Source organism: Blennius ocellaris, assembly GCF_963422515.1.
Source record: "Blennius ocellaris genome assembly, chromosome: 8".
Taxonomy (NCBI): domain Eukaryota; kingdom Metazoa; phylum Chordata; class Actinopteri; order Blenniiformes; family Blenniidae; genus Blennius; species Blennius ocellaris.
The window spans coordinates 6,471,958-6,491,112 of record NC_137657.1 but is presented as its reverse complement, the minus strand read 5'-3'; the positions used below and the strand labels follow the sequence as shown (position 1 = coordinate 6,491,112).

Below are 19,155 nucleotides of genomic sequence, written 5' to 3'. Positions count from 1 at the left end.
TGCAAATACATTTGCATTAATGCACAAACCAGCGGTCTGTTGGTCTGAAGATGGTAAAAAAAAAAAACATATTTTCTGCCAAAATCGTTTGTGGATTGTTGCGGTGGAGAAGACGAACCGGATCCATGTGACTGATGACTCTCGTGTCCTCCTGTCTTTCCCCCCTTGACGCTCATAGTGTTGAGTCAGAGGAAATCTCAAAAAAACATGGCGACGAGAAAAGTGCTGAACAAGGATGACCCGACATTAATTCATCCGACTGGCAAAGTGAAATGTATCATAACTCCTTGAACCGTTGTCCCGAGCGGATCGCTGGAGCATTTTGACGAGAATGACTGACTGAAATGGAAATCCAATAGATGAAGGTTAGAAATGAATGAGTCAGGGAGTCCATGTAGCGTCTATTAGATTAACATCAAATGCGGAAACACTCGGAGCGAAAGCCTCCGCTTCGCCATCGCTGCACAGGTGTCTGATTAGTGTTTCTTAATGCACGCCATTATCATCAGCTGATTAACTGCTGCTAATAGACTTTGTCCGCGTCCTTCAGGCCGTCTTTTCTTCTGTCGTACATTCAAAGAAGCTTTCGTTTCTCTCGTAGAATGGAGATTCCTGGAAATGTTTTGTAGTTTTGTGAAAAGTACTGTTACTGTACATTCTTCTATTCTACTTTATACGAGTTAAAGCACACCCACACACACCCACACACACACACACCCACACACACACACACACACACACACACACACACACACACACACACATGACTCCCCCGTGCTGCTGTAATTATTGTACAGTCGTCCACAGAAAATTATTTTTTAAGAAAAATATTTTTTTTAAATCTTGTTTTTTTCCAATTACTAATGTTCTTTATATGATTCTAAATTGATTATATCCTGGCTTTGGGGTGTTGGTTGCACTAAATAATCCATCCGAACAGCAATTTTTTTTCCCCCCTCTTGATTTTCTCACTCTTCATGTTGAATGAATCAAAAAAAGCATTTCATGGATGCGTTTCAATTGTTGTCCAAATTTGCATGCAAATAAGTGGCGGTTGTGTGCAGACTACAGTCCAGGCTACAGTGCATCGGTTTGATTAAAATTGAGATCTGCGTGTTCGGCGCCTCAGTAATCGTCCCCAGCTCTCATATCACAGTCCAAACTGGATTCTCACCCGTCAATAAAAGAGATCTACATTTGCATGCGACTTGTGAATATATGAGCGCAAAATATTGAGTGGCAATATGAGGAACTAATCTGGACATTATTACTGCTTTCATAAGTCAGTGAGAAAGGCTTCACTCCCAGAAGAGAACAATACGGCTGAACGTCATCAAACTGGGAGCTTTCAAGAAGATGGATTCCGAGAGCTCAGGAAGGTCAGACGTTATTCAACAGGGTAAAGATTTTATTTAAAGTCAAGAAAAATAATCCCTTTCATATGCATTGTTTTAATTCTTTGTTCATACCATGACCATTAGTTATGCCATCATGAAACAGACGTGTAACTATGAAGCTTTACAGCAACGGTTTGTTCAAACAGTAGAAATCAATAATGGCTGCACAGAACATGAGTGAATTCTTCCTCCTGAGCTTCATTTACTGCTCTGGCTGGATGGATGTCATGACGGGCTAGTGTCTCGCTTTAATTGAAATGTTACTTAATGTCATGTGACTGGTGGAAACTAGGAAATACGACCATTCCAACTAGCCAGTGTTTTTTTGTTTGTTTGTTTGTTTATTTTTAACATCCATTTTAGAGGATGGAAAAAATCTGTATACAATATGATGATCTCATGAACAAATTATGCACAAACATAGAATTTTTAGATGTTACAGAATAGACGATACAGGCACACCAACAGGAACATTAGCAACACCAACAACCACAATAGCAACAGCATTAACAGCAGCAACATCAAAAACAAAAGCAACAACAGCAAAAAGCAACAACAGCAAAAAGACATAACCCAGAAGAACACATTAGTGGGTTTTTATTTTATTTTGAACAAAATATAACTTTTGTGAGACTCAAAAACACTTGTTTTCATCAAGTATAATGTATATCTTACACTATCACATTCTTCTTTGTATTTTTTTTTTTAACTGATAAAGCTTTTTTCATTTACTCAATAAAATAATATGTTGTGTAATAACTTTTTCTTTTGCCCTAAACCATACACATATGTGCTGAAGATCACTGTTTGCCGTTTAAAAGATGTTCAACTCTCCTGCTGCAGGTTAATAGCAGTTTTAAATCACAGCTGCCTCCTTCACGATGTCACCGACTGTGTGTTTAAATGTCTCGAACTGCGCTCTGATTGGCTGGCTGCGGCTTCACGCGCCCCTCGACGTTCCGGCATTCAACATCTGGGGAGAAAAGTGAGCCTCTGCGGGGCGGGGCCTGACGCGGACGGCTCGAGTTTTCCCACCAACCCGCTTTGAGACGTCTCCTGAGGCGGCTCTCTGATTGGACGAAGCGGCCGTCAGTCTCCGGGAGGGGGCGTGTCCTCCGCGTCCAGCCGGAGTGTTGTGATTCCAGTCTCAGTCCTGTCACACTGACTCGCAGCGGTGAGGGGCGCCTTCTCTCCGCGCTGGCGCTCTGGGAATACTGACAAAGAACAACCAGCTAAAACTACTCCTCTCGCGTCTATCGCGGCTGTCTTACTGCCTCGACGGGAAAAAGAACACGTCGTTGTTGTTATTTTTGTGGGAATACGGAGGGAACAGTAAGGTAAGAAGACTTGATGCTGCAGCTGTGCGCACTTTCCTCATTAACACTCCGATCATCCAACTTGTGATTATTCCCAGCCTGAAGAGAGAAAAAAGCCCAAAACATTTCACCACCTAGAACTAGTTCTCTTCTGTGATTTAAGTTTGTATTTGAGGAGCGGGGGAAGCGACTCCGTTTCTCTGTTTGTTCCCGGCGAGTCTTTATTTTTGCGCACAGCAAAAATAACGAGCGTTGAATTTACGCAAGACGTGTTCAGGCTTTTGTGTGTGTTTTCTTGGTCAGTTTGTGTGAGATGCATGCTTTTGTTTCGTCTCTTAAATAACAATAATACCCCCCAAAAATCTGATTTTGCCGACCTTACATCATGATGTTTTTTTTCCCCCCTGCAAGTTATAACGATAAAAACGCGTCTTTTTGCGCTTCGGACGGTAATTGAATTAATTTCTCATGCAATCAGGGTGAAGTTAACGGGGGCAAAAAGACTTGACAGGATGCGTGATTTTTGTCTTTTTCACGTGTGGATAACACGCACAAAGAAATCCATTTGTGCAAAGTGCTGTTTCGTGCCACATTTTCTCTCTCTCGGTCTGCGTTTGACCTCCTCAATCAGCCTTATTCATCTGCAGCTCTGTCTTAATGCCAAACTCGGAGGGAAAACGATGAGCTCATTGTTCTAACAGGTCTCTCTCTGCTCCTGCAGACTTTTCAGCAGCATTTCCTCCGATGTGCACAAAGAGATGAAAAAAAAAAACCCCAACAACCTCCCTGCTAAGATTGTGCCGCTTGCTTGTTGATGTTGAAATGGATGCTGAAAGGCTGCAGAAATGGCACTGTGATTTGTCTCAGCCTGTTGTGCATTAAGCCTTCTCATCTCCCCCAGGTGGGTGTCGAGTTTCAGTTCAGGCTAAGAACACTTCAACAATAAATAAATCTCTTCTATATGTGCAAACAGAGACAGACTACACCACTACTTTTTTTTTTTGGGGGTCGATTCTCAGCCTGTTGCAGGGTAATATTGAATGTGCCCTCTGGCCTGGCTGGAAGGCTGCTTGCTGCTGCTGTTCTCCCCTCTAATCTATCCACGGCTTCAGCAAAAGTTTGAGAGGCAATTTTAAAAATGTATGTGCAGTTAAAGGGTTACAAGGAACTGACAAAGCTTTTTTTTTGTTTCCCTCTAATGCATGTGCTCTTTTTGTCCTGCCTGTTGTTGAAGCAGTCAGATGTTTAAGTGGAAGCTGTGTGGTTGGATCTTGTGATTTTGCTCTGGTTGTGCCTTGTCCCCCGCTCCTCTCGGCTGCTGCAGTGCTATCACAAGGATGACGAGGGCCCGCTAATGGCTTGCGGTTTCCTACCGCAGCTGTACAGTGACTTGGCACTCCTGGCTGCCCAGACGACATCGCATTGTGGTTTTCAGGTGATTTCGGTTGACATGTAACTTGTTCCGCCGCCTTGGAGGAATAAAGAGAGAGAGAGAGAGAAGGGGGGGGGGGACGCCCCTTTGTGTGGCCTTATTAGCAAGTCGGTCCTACTCTGCATATATATGCAGCTGTCAACCATTCACAAACTCTTCTTTATTTGTTCGATCTTTCGGCATTCAGGCAAGTCGCGTCCCGCTGACGGCTGACTTGCAGTCCGACAGCCCCGGCAGTGCATGCGTTCCCCCATCACTGCTGGAAATTGCTCGCTCGCCGTCCAGTTCCCATCTCCAGACCCCTGATAGGTCCATCGCTCAGTTAGCATGGTTAATGGTGCATTTAGCCCAGTGTGTAATTTTATTTCCGATTTCCATTTGGGTGCTTGCTTTTAGTTTGAGATGACAGCCAGCCCCCACCCTCCTCCTCCCCGACGGAGGCGCCCCGTGTGTGCAGATGGCAGCTTCTTAATGGTCCTCAGGGTAATGATGGTTGAAATAGGCTCCTAACCAGGGGCTGAGGACTGTGGCCCTCGGGGGACATTCGAGCAAGCCTATTTCATTTTCATCATCAAGATAAAGTGCTCACTGTACAATCTTAGCTCCGTACACTGAGTGCACGCCGCAGATCGTCTGCACTTTATTACATCCATTGAGGAAAAGGGAGAGTTTCAGTGGGACAGATAAAAGAGCTTTACATGAAATTCCTGAATCGCCGCACCTCCACCCCTTTATTGTAACCCGGCTGAGGCTGGCAGGACTCGGGGAGCATTGGATGATATATTTCGGACTGTTGTTGTGGCACCTCAACAACAGTGATTTGTCTGAAGTGACTCAGACCTGCAGCTCGGCAGCGCCGTGCTCCAGGAAGCAACAGTTAATCTCCGCTTCTCATCCGCAGCATATGGGACTTTGTTTGGCCCCGCACCTGAGAGAGGCTCCGGTCGGGGGCACCTCGTATTTCATTTTGATAGTGGCTGGTTACCCATGGCAACTGCGCAGCCAATGGGAACTTTGCTTCTTGGAGGGCATAATGGGGGTTGGGAAAAGGACCCGGGGTTAAGTTATGAGGAGCCCCCACCCCCCCATCCCCCGACAGAACCATCTTCCCTGGTTGCGTTGGATCCAGTGAAGGGTGTGGGACCCCTGGGGAGTGAATTATTACCTGTCAGGCCTGCAGGCACCCTGTCATCCATAATCCAGGGCTGACGCAGCACAGGCTGGTCCAGGTAATCTGCTGGGACCAGTGGGCCCCGGCCCCGGGGTCTGGCCCTGTTTGGCCACAGCCGGGGATAAAATTGCGTTAACATGTTGCATCGAGCGTTACAAATGTGCAGGTTACGAGCTGCAAGCGGGCGGGAAGGTCCTCCATCACTTTTCCGAGCGGCTGGAGGTCTTTTTCTTTTTTTACTGAGCATAAACGGCTTCTTTACTGCGCCTGGAAGGAAAGTTTTGCCCTTTTTGTTTTGCTGACTCGGCGCACTGTATCTCCCAGGTATATTGGTCCGCATCGTTTTCAAAGTAAGTTTACAGATCGCCTTTAGCACATTGCGCACGCTGCCAATTTAGCTGTCCCTATTCTTGTTGCAGCCTGCTGGAAGTGGAGGGGAATACAGCACTGACAGTGTTTTCTGTCTCCGGTCCAATCATCAGCTATTATATTTGAATCCTTGGCCGTCTCGTAATTACTTTTGATTCCAAAAGCAGGCGTGCAGTTGCATCGCTCCTGTGGTCCTCGTGTGGTTGGTGCAGGACTGGAAATTATAGCCCAGCTGATGAGTGCGTACATTTTGGTAGGAAAAACTTTGAGTTCATTGAAAGGCTATTGGCGGCGGGGGGGTGGAGGTGGAGGGGTTCGGTGGCGCGAGGTGGAAGACCACAAACTGGACAAGTGACAAGCCTCAGTCCGTCCGTCCAGACTGGCTGTCTTCCTGCGGTTTTGTCGAGCCGCTCTTCAGAAACATTAACCCCTTGTCCAACATGAACCGCGAGCTGCGCTCGCCAGCCGCCACGGCTACAAGCAGCGCGGCAGGAACACTGGACGGCTGTCTGGTTCCGCGTGGTGAAGCACAGTGGCCCGAGTCCAGCAATTAGAGGGGAAACTATAACCTGTAGCTCGCCGTGTCAGCAAACAGCCTCGGATTTCTGTTCCTACGCAGGAGAGGGCCTTACATCCCAAGAAAGGATCTTTGTTCAGAATTAAAACCCTCAGCTGTGGTGTTCTTCAAGGCTTTTATTCCCCTTTGTTTCATTTCTGTGTAAATCCATGCAGTGTGGTTCCTGTGGGTTTATTTTGAATGGGAATTATGTCCAGAGTAATATTACAAGAAATGGATTCACTTTTCTCTTTGTCTCTCTTGCATTGGTTGCCCTTTCGATGAAGCGCAGGATACCCAGCTTTTCATATAGCATCACGCACTCTTTGATTGGTGCGTGCTCCCCCACAGGGCAGCTCTGGAAGCGGCACGCACAACAAAAAGGCTCACCCATGAAAGGAAAAGAAAATGAATCATCTCAAAAAAAGTGAATCTCAGTCATTTTTCATGTATATTTCATGTGGAGAAAGTAGGCTTCATAGGTGCAGGGATTCTCATCGCTTTAGAGGATTATTATTAGCCGATGACTAAGCACAAAGATCCTCCAAGAGTCCCATTCAGCCGCGTCACCCGCAATCCCTGCAATCCAGTTTATTTTAAAAACCCGAGCACTCAGAAGCATATTAAGTCCCCAAAGAGGAAGGTAATAAAGCCATCGCAACAGACTCTCTCCTGCCGCCATGGAGAGCACAGAAACGCAGCCTCCTTCCTAATTCCATTTCGATCCCTCACTGCTCTGTATTTTAATAGTCGGAAGCGATTTAAGTAAGGAAAACAAGTGTCTATGTAAATAGCCGTTGGCCATACATACCAGGTATTGATTGTTGAGCTCTGAGTTTGGTTGGGGGGATGGCGAAAGTGCATCTGTTTGCTGCACCAAATGATCTTTTAATCACTTCATAATGTGGACAGACCTCCTGCACCATTGATTAGGCGACCAGGCCAAACGTGGCGCAGATTGCCCTCTGACTTCCCAACCCACTGCCCCTCCACCTGGGGGTGGAGAAGGTAGTGACTACGCCTCTGAACATGCCGTGGAAACTGCAAGGTGGTGCAGCGAACGGCTGCAAATTTCAGAAGAATCTTTGTTTAAATGATTTAAACGTCCATCCCATCACTGGCCGGCGTGAGAAATATTGACGCAAGGAAGCTCACCTGTCGCGCAGCTGCCCGCCGCTAAGCGGGGCTACAGAGCCGCCGGACAGCTGACAAGGAGACAGTTTAAAAATGGCATTGTGGGAAGCGTGAGAGGTGTCCTCTCTCGAAACCAGAGGTGAATTTATATCTAGAAAATGAAAACCAGGCAGAATTGGAGCAATGGACATCCACATTCAGCTCAGACAGTTGGATTGTATCATGTACAGAACCGTGGCTGCTGAACGGGACAGTTTGGTATTGTTTACTGTGTCAAACTGATTTTAGTTCCGGGGCCACTTTCAGACACATTGCCTCTTGAGTGGATCAGACCGATGAGATAATGGAATAATAATCTTTGAATTTGCACTGAAAAATTTTCTCTTGTGGCGCAGAGTATAGTATATGTTTGACACAAGATCTGCTTCATGTTCACTGAGCTCAGCCTGAATACACAGTACTACATTTTGACTGTTCTCTGAGCATTTTCCTTTTCCACGAAGACTTCGTGGTCTCAAAGTGGACCGTGTGGTCAGTGGTTTTAGGAAATGCAAACATCTGGAGATTAAGATTCTTCATTACTTCTTTAAATGTATTTCTTTTATAGTTTTAATGTATTTCTTTTAATATATTTCATTGTATAGCTTATCTGTATTTCTTTAATTGTTTTATTTCTTTGTAACACACTGAGTTGCCCTGTGTTTGAATGGCGCTCTAAAAATAAATGTACCTTACCTTGGCTGTCTTATTTTTCATTTGAAATGTTGGTCACAACAAATGACCCACTAGAAATGTCAATATTGGAACCTTTATCTTGATGGTTCCCAAAACAAATGACTAGTAACAGTCTAGAGAGAGAGCAATCTTAAATCTCACTTTTTTTTATTTTTTATGTGTGTATCTAGTTTGCTGGTATTTGTGTTTCTATATTACATTCTATCTCATGTGACTGAGTTTTTCTTTCTGTTATAGCTGTCACGGGTTTTTGTCGAGCTTGTTATTCTCTATTCGTTCTGCAAGTTGTTGTTTTTTTATTTCCGTCACAGCAGCAAGAAGTTTAAGATTGAGTGAGAAAATTCAGTGCTAATAATTAATGAAAAAGATGTGTCTAATTGATGTTTCCACCAGATGTCTTCATTTCTGTGGAATAGGAACGTAGGAGTGTTGACGCTGTCCATCTGCTTCTCTTGCAGCCGTTATGTTTCTACATATCTGGGAGGGTATCGGTGCATCCTTGTTTTGTCTTTGTTTACTCCTCTAATGCAAGCAATACATAGAGGAATACATCACTGTTATCCCATTGATTAAAGATAAAATCAGCTTTCATGTTCAAAATTCAACCCTTGATGGTGGGGGGGGGGACCCCAAAGAAAAGCGGTATTTCCTGAAGATGCAAACCTGTTTTGAAGTTGTAAGAAGTAAACAGTACGAATGGGGAAATTAAAATGTGAGAAGAATAAAATGCCCCAAGGCTCGACTTAAAACCAAATTATTTCACTACACACCTCTGGGCGAGTTGTGTGAATTAATCCCTTCAAAAGAAGGTTGTCAGCTTCAACGTACGTTATGGTTTGACAACATAATCTATCTGATCATGAGTACAGAACAAACCTCCAGTTGTTCTGCTCATTTCATTCAATGGCTCATTTAAACTTAAATAAGCTTGTTTCCTGCTGTTTTTAGCCTTTGCTGCAAGCGTTCTGTCAGTGTGGGGCAGAAATGATGCAAAGATCCAAACGATAGTCTGAACCAGGTGTGTGAAGACTATAGACAGTTTAGTTTTTTTTGGGGTTTAGGAACAAAACACTGCTAAATGTAAATACCGGCATGCTGAGAGAATCGACAAGCGATGTTTTCATTCACCTGAAACGCAGCGGCGCTACAAACGTGGCCAAGAAAACCCGTTTGGCAGAAAGTCACACGTTTTTGACAAGGATGTGCTTCACATGCAACAGTCTGCTGCAAAAGCTTTGCTAATGCCACTACATCGCCCCAAACCACCCGCAGATGGAGCGAGATAATGAGGCCATACATGTGCTCCTCCAACTAACTCGGCTTGTTTTGACAGATACGGAAGATGAGTGTGCTGCAGAATTTGTCAGCTGATCGGGTCGCGGACATGTACGGCGGCCGAGCCAGCTGACGTTGTGGGGCCTGGTGAGAATAACACCACGGCTGCACACAATGTTATCGGACGACTCAATCAATCTAGTGTTTTGTCAGATTTCTGAGACACGTGAAGAATCTGTTTACCACCCCCCCCCCCCCCCCCCCCCCCCCACAGAGACTCAGCATTGTGCAAGTGGAATCGTTTGCGTTGAGGCTCATCACATGATGAATGCAGAAGTGATGTGGTTTGGCCACTGGGCTACATTTAGGGAGCAGCTCGGTGTCTTGGGGTCTTTACAAGCCAATGCCCTCTATACGCAATGTTTTCAAGTGCAAATATCAAACTTTCATTGTGTTTTGAAGTCCGTTTCACGGTGACCGGAGCCACTGAAGATACAACCACAGTGGAGCCTTTTGAAAATGCTCCGAGTCTGTATCCATGGAAATGGAGGGGGGGGGGGGGGGATTTTTTTTGGAAGCACAACTCTTATGAAATGCTGCGACCCCACAGCGGTAGTAAACAGTTCTTCTGCACATGCTCAGTGGATGGACAATAACGTTTCCTCCACAGTGTCATGACGCCCAGTGGATTTTTTTACGGCTTCGTGTGTCTGTTTTCATTACAAAAACAAACGGCACCTTCTAGATGCCCAACGTGAAAACGACCTAGTTTCCAGTGTTTCTGCCATTCCCGTGGAAAATTGACATTTCAAAACTGACATATTTTCACCTGAAACATGTTTAAACGGGGCCCGACTTAAGTGGAAACATCTTGTGGAGCTGTTTGTCGTAATGAGTTTTGTTGTTGTCTCAGACCAGGCGGGATAAGAGCTTAATCATGACGAGTTACCTTTTTCCACAAGTTCCTGGTTCCTTTTCACAACTGACTTTGAGAAAAACAAAATTTCATTGTGTCATGTGTTGATAACAACTTGCATCCACAGTGTATCTTATTTGTTTGAGCTGGAGAGGAAGAAAGAAAATGAGTTTTGTTTTTCCTGGCTGCCAAGAAAAATTATGTTTTGGTTTTTGTTGGTTGACTTTGTCATAAAATATATTGTTTTATGTTTTAATATATTGCTGCTTGTAATCATTGCACCTGTTACGCTCGTGGTTTGGCATTAATGCTTATTTTATTTATTTTGTTTCCATTTTTCACAGTTCATTTTGCAGTGAAACTTCAATTAGTTAGTAAATATTGAACATTTTATTTTAAACCTGAAGTTGTTCCATTGCCGTGGTGATTACTCGGGGGGTTTCTCCACAAACCACACTGCACCCATTAGCACTCGTGTCGTGGCGATCAGAGGAATGAGCCGTGACCTGGAGGTCACAGGTTCAAGCCTTCAGGCTGGCAGGATATGTTCTGCAACGTCGTCCGGGCTAGCAATTAAATTTAGCATTAAACGATCATTTGTCCCGTGTCTCAACGCCACCCGCTGAACCTGCTAGACCTGAGGCTGAGCAACAACTGCTCACTTCTAGTATCTGCAGTTACTGTTGATTATGAGTAGAACAGGTCACATGCAGATGAATAGCCTCCCCAAGGAGATCGATAAGATTTCACTATATTTGCTACAGTTTTATCGCTGTGTGGCTGTTGCCTCATTTTCTCAGAGATTGGCTCTCCATCAAGCAGCGTGGGCCGCTTAACGTCCCTTTTTTTTTTTTTTTTTTTTTTTTTTTTTCTTGGGTTTTCTTCAATTTGTGCACTTTTCGTTTCTCTTACTGGAGTTATTTTCGCTCTCGCCGCTCGTACTAACAGCCCAGTATAACTCCCATTTCCTCCAAACTAACGGATGTTGTTTGTGGAGGAAATGTAACCATCCATCTTGGTGCCAGGGGTTATTTCCCTAGAAAGGCCTTCCCAGACGCCCAGAGCCTCTCCCCACTTTGGTGCACAGCATCTAAAAGATTGTTTGGCTCCGATGGCGTTCCTCTTGTTTTCATCACAGGAAGTTGGTGGTGACACAAGTCGCCTTGAATCGCAGCAGCATCCCTGAGAGTGGTTTTTTTAGGGGGGGGGGGGGGGATTTTTTTAAAAGGGATAGTTTAGCCTGATATGTTTGGCTGCCTATTACGGGTAAATTATCACACTTCAGGATTTTTGGTGACACGAATAAAACCTCACAGCTGATGAGACTGAAGAAAAAAAAAAAATCAAGGGTAGATGTATGATATGATTTACAAAAAAAAGCAGGTTGGCTTCATTGAAGTTGGCTGAGGAAGCCTGAGAATCTGTTCTCAGTCCTGTCAGGTTTGGCACCACCCCGTTCATTAGTGTGTTGTTCAAACTCAAGCGAGCAGGACAAACTTTCCTGCCAGACTGCTAAATTCTGGTGTGGTGTGCAGGAGTCAACTGCATGCCTAAGCTTCTGCTTTGTGCAGTTTGATGATAAGAAAACAGTCTTCCTTTTGAGTTGCTTCAATGCAGGTAATCTCACAACAGTTGGGTGGGGATCGAGCTCAAGCTGCAGAGCAGCTGTGAAGATCTGCCAAAGTTTACAGGCGGAGTGATGTCGGAGCTTCACTGATTTAGAAAATTAGTCAGATTAACATTCTCGGGTTAAAGTGTTGAATGTTTTGACACTTTGGAAGATTTTGGAGTGACTTCTTTTTGCAGGTACGTGTGGAAAAGATTTCCCGGTCCCTCGTGATAAACATGCATGTTCTTGGGAACTGATTTCCAAGTTAACGAAACAGTAATTTTAGGATAAGTTGACTAATGACGCATTCACATTTCCCTGTTTGATCCGGAACCGAGTTCTCGTCAGTGAGTTTCTGGGAAAAATAGTTTCCTTTGGTAGATTTGGAACGCTCCTCCGAACTCTGTACTTGATCCAACAAGCAATCGCTGGTCCTGATAAGCAAGGTCTCGCTTCACTTGCAAACAATCTTTCCAGCGGGGGGGGGAGGATGTGACGTAGTGTGCAATGCATTCTGGGTAGCAAGCAAACAAAGCAAACCGCACCAATTGGAACGAGCAGACGCAGAAAGAAAAAGTTGAAAAATATCTTGCGGGCAGACGCGGAGCAGTGAGGAAGACTGCTGTTGATGTAAAAGAAAAAAAAATTCAGTCAACTTTTACAGAAATGAATTTTTTTATAAGAAACGTGAAGAAATCCTGTCGTCTACATGGTGTTGTGAATCATTACAGACCTAATTTTCAGTATTACTACCATTGTTGAGTAAACTGACAGATTTTTTGACAACATTGCTGCGTAAACATGAAAGTTTTCTGAATCAAAAACACAAAAGGGTCACGTTTTCACTTAACAACCTAATGGTTTTGATGCAGATTACTGAGGGCAACTGTTATATTGGAAATAATAAAGTGGATGTGTTTTCATTGTGAACTTCAATTTCAACAAAATAGACATCTGGAGTTGTTGTTTAGCTTCAATAAATGCTAATTGACTTGCCAAACCTACTGATAGACAAGTAAATATTAACTGATCATCCATAGGTTTGTTTTTTTTCCTCCGGTAAAAAACTTCCAGTGTATTTGATTTGCAGAGCAGATTGAAAAATCCAGGCTCGGTTGTGTGTGGAAGAGATCAGACTTAATGTTTGTACTCGGCGAGAAATGCAATGCACTGAACTGAGACTTTTAAGGAAGTGTGCAAAAATGTTGACGTTGGAAAAGCAGTCGGCTTTGCTGAGGTCGTAAAGCAGATCTGCAGGAGAGGACGGGGGTGATGCAGAGTGCAAAGAGTTTTTGGCTGAGTGACACAGAGGGATTGAATGTCGTCTTTTTTTAGGACGCTCTTTTGATCATTTGTCGCGCAAAAACTGTCTGGCTTGTCACATCTTGGCTAAAACAATTAGTTTGACTTCAATTGGGGGGGGGTTGGGGGGTTGGGGGGGGGGGGTGGGGGGGGGGGGTGCTTAGTTACTATAGAAGTAATTCAGAGTTATGATCGTGTCTCATTGTTGCTTATTGCACTTTTTTGAAATTGGAATTTTTATGGTCCTGAAACGTGAAATGAAGCAGGAAATTAAAAAGCTAAGATAAGCTCTTTTTCCTCCTCTATCCTATTCATCCAAAGCTGCTGCCTTCGCACAGAAAAGCCCAGTCGCATCCAATTCCTGCGCTCCGCACTCGGGTGACAGCAGGTATTCACAAGTTTAAGTGTTTGCAAGAAATCTGTTTTTCTAGCACATCTTTTGAAAGTGAGCCGGCCTCGCCGCTCGGCGGTGTAATGTGACATGTGTACCAACCGCGTCTGATTCCCAAACTTTCCAAAAATAGCCGAGCCGTTTGACCTTGTTCCCTTTTTAATAAGTTGGCCGAGTCCCCTCGCGCCTCCCACTTCGAACGGACGGCGCAAGTTTTTAACTCTCTCGAGCTTCTCACTCGAGGTGGAAAGGTTCATTGATGGTTCATGAAACTCTTGGATTCCCAGCCCTCCTTCTCCCTCGGGCTCTTTATCCGATTTCTTATGCATGCACCCTGCGCTTTGCAGATAGGAATAGTGGCTGATTTTCGGCAAACAACACTTTGCATAACCTGGTGCTTAAATCTGAAATGTGTTCAAATTGGAACCCGCCGTGCTCTTTCTCTTAAGATTTATCTGCGAGTCCCTCTGTGTGCATGAGGTGTTAAACCTGTGTGTGTGTGTGTGTGTGTGTGTGATTGTGCATGCATGTGCATTCTGGGGTAGATGTCTCTCTTTTTTTTAATCTTTACTTGAATTCCCATGCTATTATTTGTGTATATTTTAGTGGTCACCATATGTGTGGTGAGAATTTGGCTCGGACGTCGTGTGCGATAAGTCGTCTCGCCCACACTCGGCTTGGTCATTTTCATCCATTTCTTGGAACGCCAGACTGGTTTCCATCGAACTGAGGCTATTTTTAGCCCGTTCCGTGGAGCAGGGGGTGGAGTGGGAGGGGGTACTGGGGTCTGTCGGGGGCTTCAGTTAGTGTCATATGAATCCAAAGCGGGCGCTGGTCCAGGGTGAGTAAAGCAGACCTCCTCCCCCTCCTCCTCCTCCTTCTACCCTCCAGAACTCTTCCCGTGTGTGGGTTTATTAACCATGTGTTGACTCGCCGCTCCACCAGCTGCTGGCGTGCGAGTGGAATGAGTGAGGGATTCTTCCCAGATGCATCATGACTCTTTCAAGCAGGTCAACCCCGATGCAGATATTTGATCCCAGGATTTAATGGAATGCTTTAGGGTCACACCTACGAGGCGTTTAGACCCCAATTACAAGACATTTGGAGTGAAAACGCATAGTTTTTGTGTCTTTGTTTCAGAAAGAATCAATTTTTACAAATTCTTGTCTAAACGACAAAATGGAAACGGCAGGAACACTGAATCATAACCCTTATATTAGCATGTTGGGCCACGGGTTGACACCGTTTTTGTAATGAAACTACACACAAATGCATGCTGAGAACAATACCATGTAAACATTAACGAGTGTACAGACATTCTTACGGACAGATAAACAACCTGGATTGTTATTATGGTGACTGTTAACTGTAAAACTACCAGGTCCCAGGAGAATATGGACTGGGAGTCATGACACTCTGGAGGAAACGTTGTTCTGATTGTCCATCTACTGAGCATGTGCAGGGGAACTATTTGCTATGGACGTGGTGTGGATGTGCAGTAGTAGTGTTTCAGAAAAAATTGGGTTCTCAAACATTCTCTGTTATAAACTAGAGCTACACTCGGTAGAGCGCAGACCTTTGCCAACGTCACATTTGTTTGCGGAACCAAGTTGGTATCGATAGCATGTTAACACTGAGCAGGGGGCGTCTCCATGGCAACAGACGATCTGGTCCATGAGGTGCCTCTCCCATCTGCTTTGTATGAGAAATTTCTTTTTAATTTTTGGAGATTTATTTGAAAACTGTTAGTGTTAACATCTCAAAATCTAATTCATTGGTTCTTGGATGATGACAAATCAATCTTGAAGGTTTCATGCAATTTGGGTCAATATTTTTTGTGAAAAGTTGGTTACATACATAATACATACATACATACATGCATACAAACCACTAAATTAATAAAAAAAACACGCAGACGACAACATAATCTTCTCGGCCCAACTGTCATTGGTGAAGGTAACAAGAGTTCTTGTGTAATATTCCAAACATGCAAACGGTCGAGTAATCAATGAGTGTGTGTGTGTGTGTGTGTGTGTGTGTGTGTGTGTGTGTGTGTGTGTGTGTGTGTGTGTGTGTGTGTGTGTGTGTGTGTGTGTGTGTGTGTGTGTGTGTGTGTGTGTGTGTGTGTGTGTGTGTGTGTGTGTGTGTGTGTGTGTGTGTGTGTGTGTGTGTCCGTCCCAGCAGTGGTGTGGATGAGTGCACCGGGATGAAAAACATGTTCATTAATTCGCTCCGAGGCTGTAAACTTCTTTCCGCCAGGGAAGACACGCAAGCGCAACACGCCGCCTCCCACTCGGCCACAGCAGCCACTTTCCATTTTCCAGGGAGTGAATCCTTGTTTGATCTCCTATCACTGCCTCCCTCTCTACCTTTCTCCCTCCCTCCCTCTCTCTCTCTCTCTCTCTCGCTCTCCTCCGCCTCGAGGGACAGTTTCCACTGACTGGGGGCAAAAAAGTCAACCGACGGTAAACAAAGCTCCAGACCACGCTGTTGCTGTAACGTCACAACTGGGTGACCAGGGGACTGTGGAGGGATTGAGAGGGCCACACACGCCCCTTCACTCTCAGGCCATGTCTGAAGCTGACAGAAGCCCTGCGGCGAGACACAGACGGGCTGGATTAGTGTCGACCTGTAAAGCTACAGGTAAAAGGCGGATGAGATGTCAGGAGTTTGACGACTTGGACACAAACACACAAGCAATGTGTTCCACTGAGGCGGGATCGTACCAAAGTTCTGAAAATAGTTGTTTGTGTTGATGTTTGCAGTGATAAACACTGAAACAAGCCTCCCACTACATGGTACATGCACATTTATGTGATATATGTTATTGCTTATTTGAGAATTACCAACCAACACAACAATGTGTTCAAGTAAAAACCCAGAACTTTTGTGCATTTTGGCAACAGTACAAGGCAAGAGTACTTGGAGTCACTGAAAACACAACATTTTGAATGGTAAGTCAAAGACCCAATACTTTTTCTATGCATGTAAAAGGCCTATTTTTCTCAAATATTGTTGACAGATGTCTAAATCTGTGTTAGTGAGCACTTCTCCTTTGCCGGGATAATCCATCCCACCTCACAGGTGTGGCACATCAGGATGCTGATTCGACACCTTGAATATTGCACAGGAGTGCCTGAGGGTGGCCACAACAAACGGCCAAATTTAGACAAATCTGTCAACAATATTTGAGAGAAATAGGCCTTTTCCATACATAGGAAAAGTCTTGGATCTTTCAGTTCAGCTCACGAAAAATGGGAGTGTAAACAAAAGTGTTGCGTTCATATTTCTGTTCAGTGTCGATGGACAATAAGAATAATTTTTCTTCCGTCCTGTCATGACTCCCAGTCCATATTCTCCTGTGACCTCGTAGTTTTATAGTTGAGAGTTACAATCCAACTTGGTCAACCTCAAATAGGTTTTCAGGAAATTTGTTATGTAGCAAAAATTTAATGCAGCCAACTTCGCAACTTGAAAACTGTTATAAATAAGCAGATATTTTCACTATTGATCTCCCAACAATTCACGCCATTGAGAGAATATTATTCAGAACACAAAAGATGTCACCTCAGGATGCAGCGCTGAATAGAGAAAGGAAGGTAATATTGTATATTGTATGTGGATCGTCAGTGTGAGCTGAAAGGTTATGTGCTGCTTGCACAAAACAACATTGAACTGTATTTCAACAAGGTGTATTGGTGAAGTCGGTGAATGTCTTTTGATATTTGTGCCATTCAGTGGTGTGCTGAGCTTACTATCAATTATTAGCACAGAAGTCCACTAAATTGTGTGTTGCTGTTGTTTATCAACAAACATTTAATATTTTGTTAATTAATTAAAAAAAAAGAAAATTCATTAGAAAAGGTTGCTGGTTAAACTTTTGACTTTTTTTTGACACTTTAAAGGTCAAACAACCAAACTGTTCCAGGCAGAAGTCTGAGAGGAATCCTTATAACAGTCCATATATTAGTTCATACATCCATTGGTCCATCCATCAGTTCATCCATACATCTTCTCTCTGGTTTTATCAAACTTACTTTGTGTTGGGACTGGAGCCAGGTTGCCAGTGCGTCATGCAGCAAACTCAGAAGAAAAAAAGCAGGAGATTTGAGTCACCTATTAACCTCAAACACATGATTTTGGGACGTTCAAAGAAAGAGCTGTTCCCAGAGAAAGCTCTCACAGGCGGTACGTGCATAATACAACACGGAATAGCCTCCAACTTGGACTCTTTTGCTATAAGCTAAGATTGGTAACAACTTCTCCACAATGCAACCTCAACAAAATATGCATGTTTTGATTATGGATCATGCAAGAAAGGCTAGAGAAGCCAAAACCTAGCAATATTAATGGGATAGATAATCCGAACTCAAGATAGGCGTTGGTTCAACTTGTTAGTTGAACAATGGTTGCAGCTGCATTTTTTTTTTTTTTTTTTAATATTCCCTCATATTCTTTCTCACCCACAAAATCTGTTAAATATGAGCTTCTCGCAAAGACGTTGCATTTAATGCAGAACGATGACGTCTCTACCGCAAAATAATTCAATGCAAAGACGTTTACAACGAAAACGTCGCGTGGAGAAGACGTGTGACTCAATCAGGTCTCTTGTGAATCACGATGCAAGTCTAAGGGAAATGATGTGTCTTGTAACAAGCACCGGCACCCCCACCGCGATCTGGCGTGCTTCCTGTGGCGCGCTTCTCCGTCAAAGCCCCTCTGATGTGAGAACTAAATGTGTGCAAGGGGAGAGCGAGTCCGACTGGTCTGTGCTCAACATGTGCTGCAGACGCAGGTCAGCCGCTGCATCGAGGCGGCCCATTCACCGGCAGGGTCTTTTTAATTAGGCTCCGTTCTTTTAATTAACCGGCCGGCATAGTGTCTGTCCATTTGTCACCCCTGCTTTGCTCAGGCGGCGCTGGGTGACAATACCCCTCTTTTGTCTCCTCGCAGTTCCAGAGGTCTCTGCTTCCTATTATATATATCCCCATTCACTCTAATGTATTTTTCCTTCTTTTTTAGATTAGCATGATAATACCCCATGGAGGGGAGGGAAAGTGGTGAAGAGCTATTGCGGGACTGCTCATCAAATTCACCGTGCGCAAGACCGGGGTTATTATCATATTGAATGCACCATCAGTTAAACTAACAGCCTGAATTCCGACATTTATCTACAATATCATAGACTGGCTGTCAATTGCATAGGGAGCACAATGGCAAATTACAGGTTATGTCTTGCTTCTTGGAGCCTGGATCCTTCCCCAGTGTAATTACGCTATGCTAATTCTGCCCCCCCCCCCCCACTGCATGCAATTCCCATGACAGAAAGAAGGCCTCTCGTATAGAAAGTGAAATATAAGTGAAGAAACGTGTTGATTAAAACGCCGGCATTGCGTGCTGGCAGTGAGTCTGGTTTGCCCGGGGCCACCGAGGAAAGGGCTCAGCTGGAGCTCGTAGCCGCGGATCCAGAGGCGGGGGGTCAGACGCAGGTCGGGCCACCTTGAACTCCTCATCTGGATTTATTGTGCTGGAGGCGGACGGGGTCGGGTCGC

The 19,155-nt window shown here is 44.4% G+C and overlaps 1 protein-coding gene across 1 annotated transcript in view; it reads left to right on the top strand.

Annotated features, from left to right (window-relative positions):
• Positions 1–2,580: 2,580 nt before the first annotated feature.
• The window catches only part of sema6cb (semaphorin 6Cb), a 201,060-nt gene continuing 184,485 nt past the window's right edge, over positions 2,581–19,155 (top strand). The window contains exon 1 of the mRNA XM_080501600.1: positions 2,581–2,734. The gene's annotated coding sequence lies outside the window, so the exon portion shown is untranslated. The remainder of the gene's footprint in view (positions 2,735–19,155) is intronic.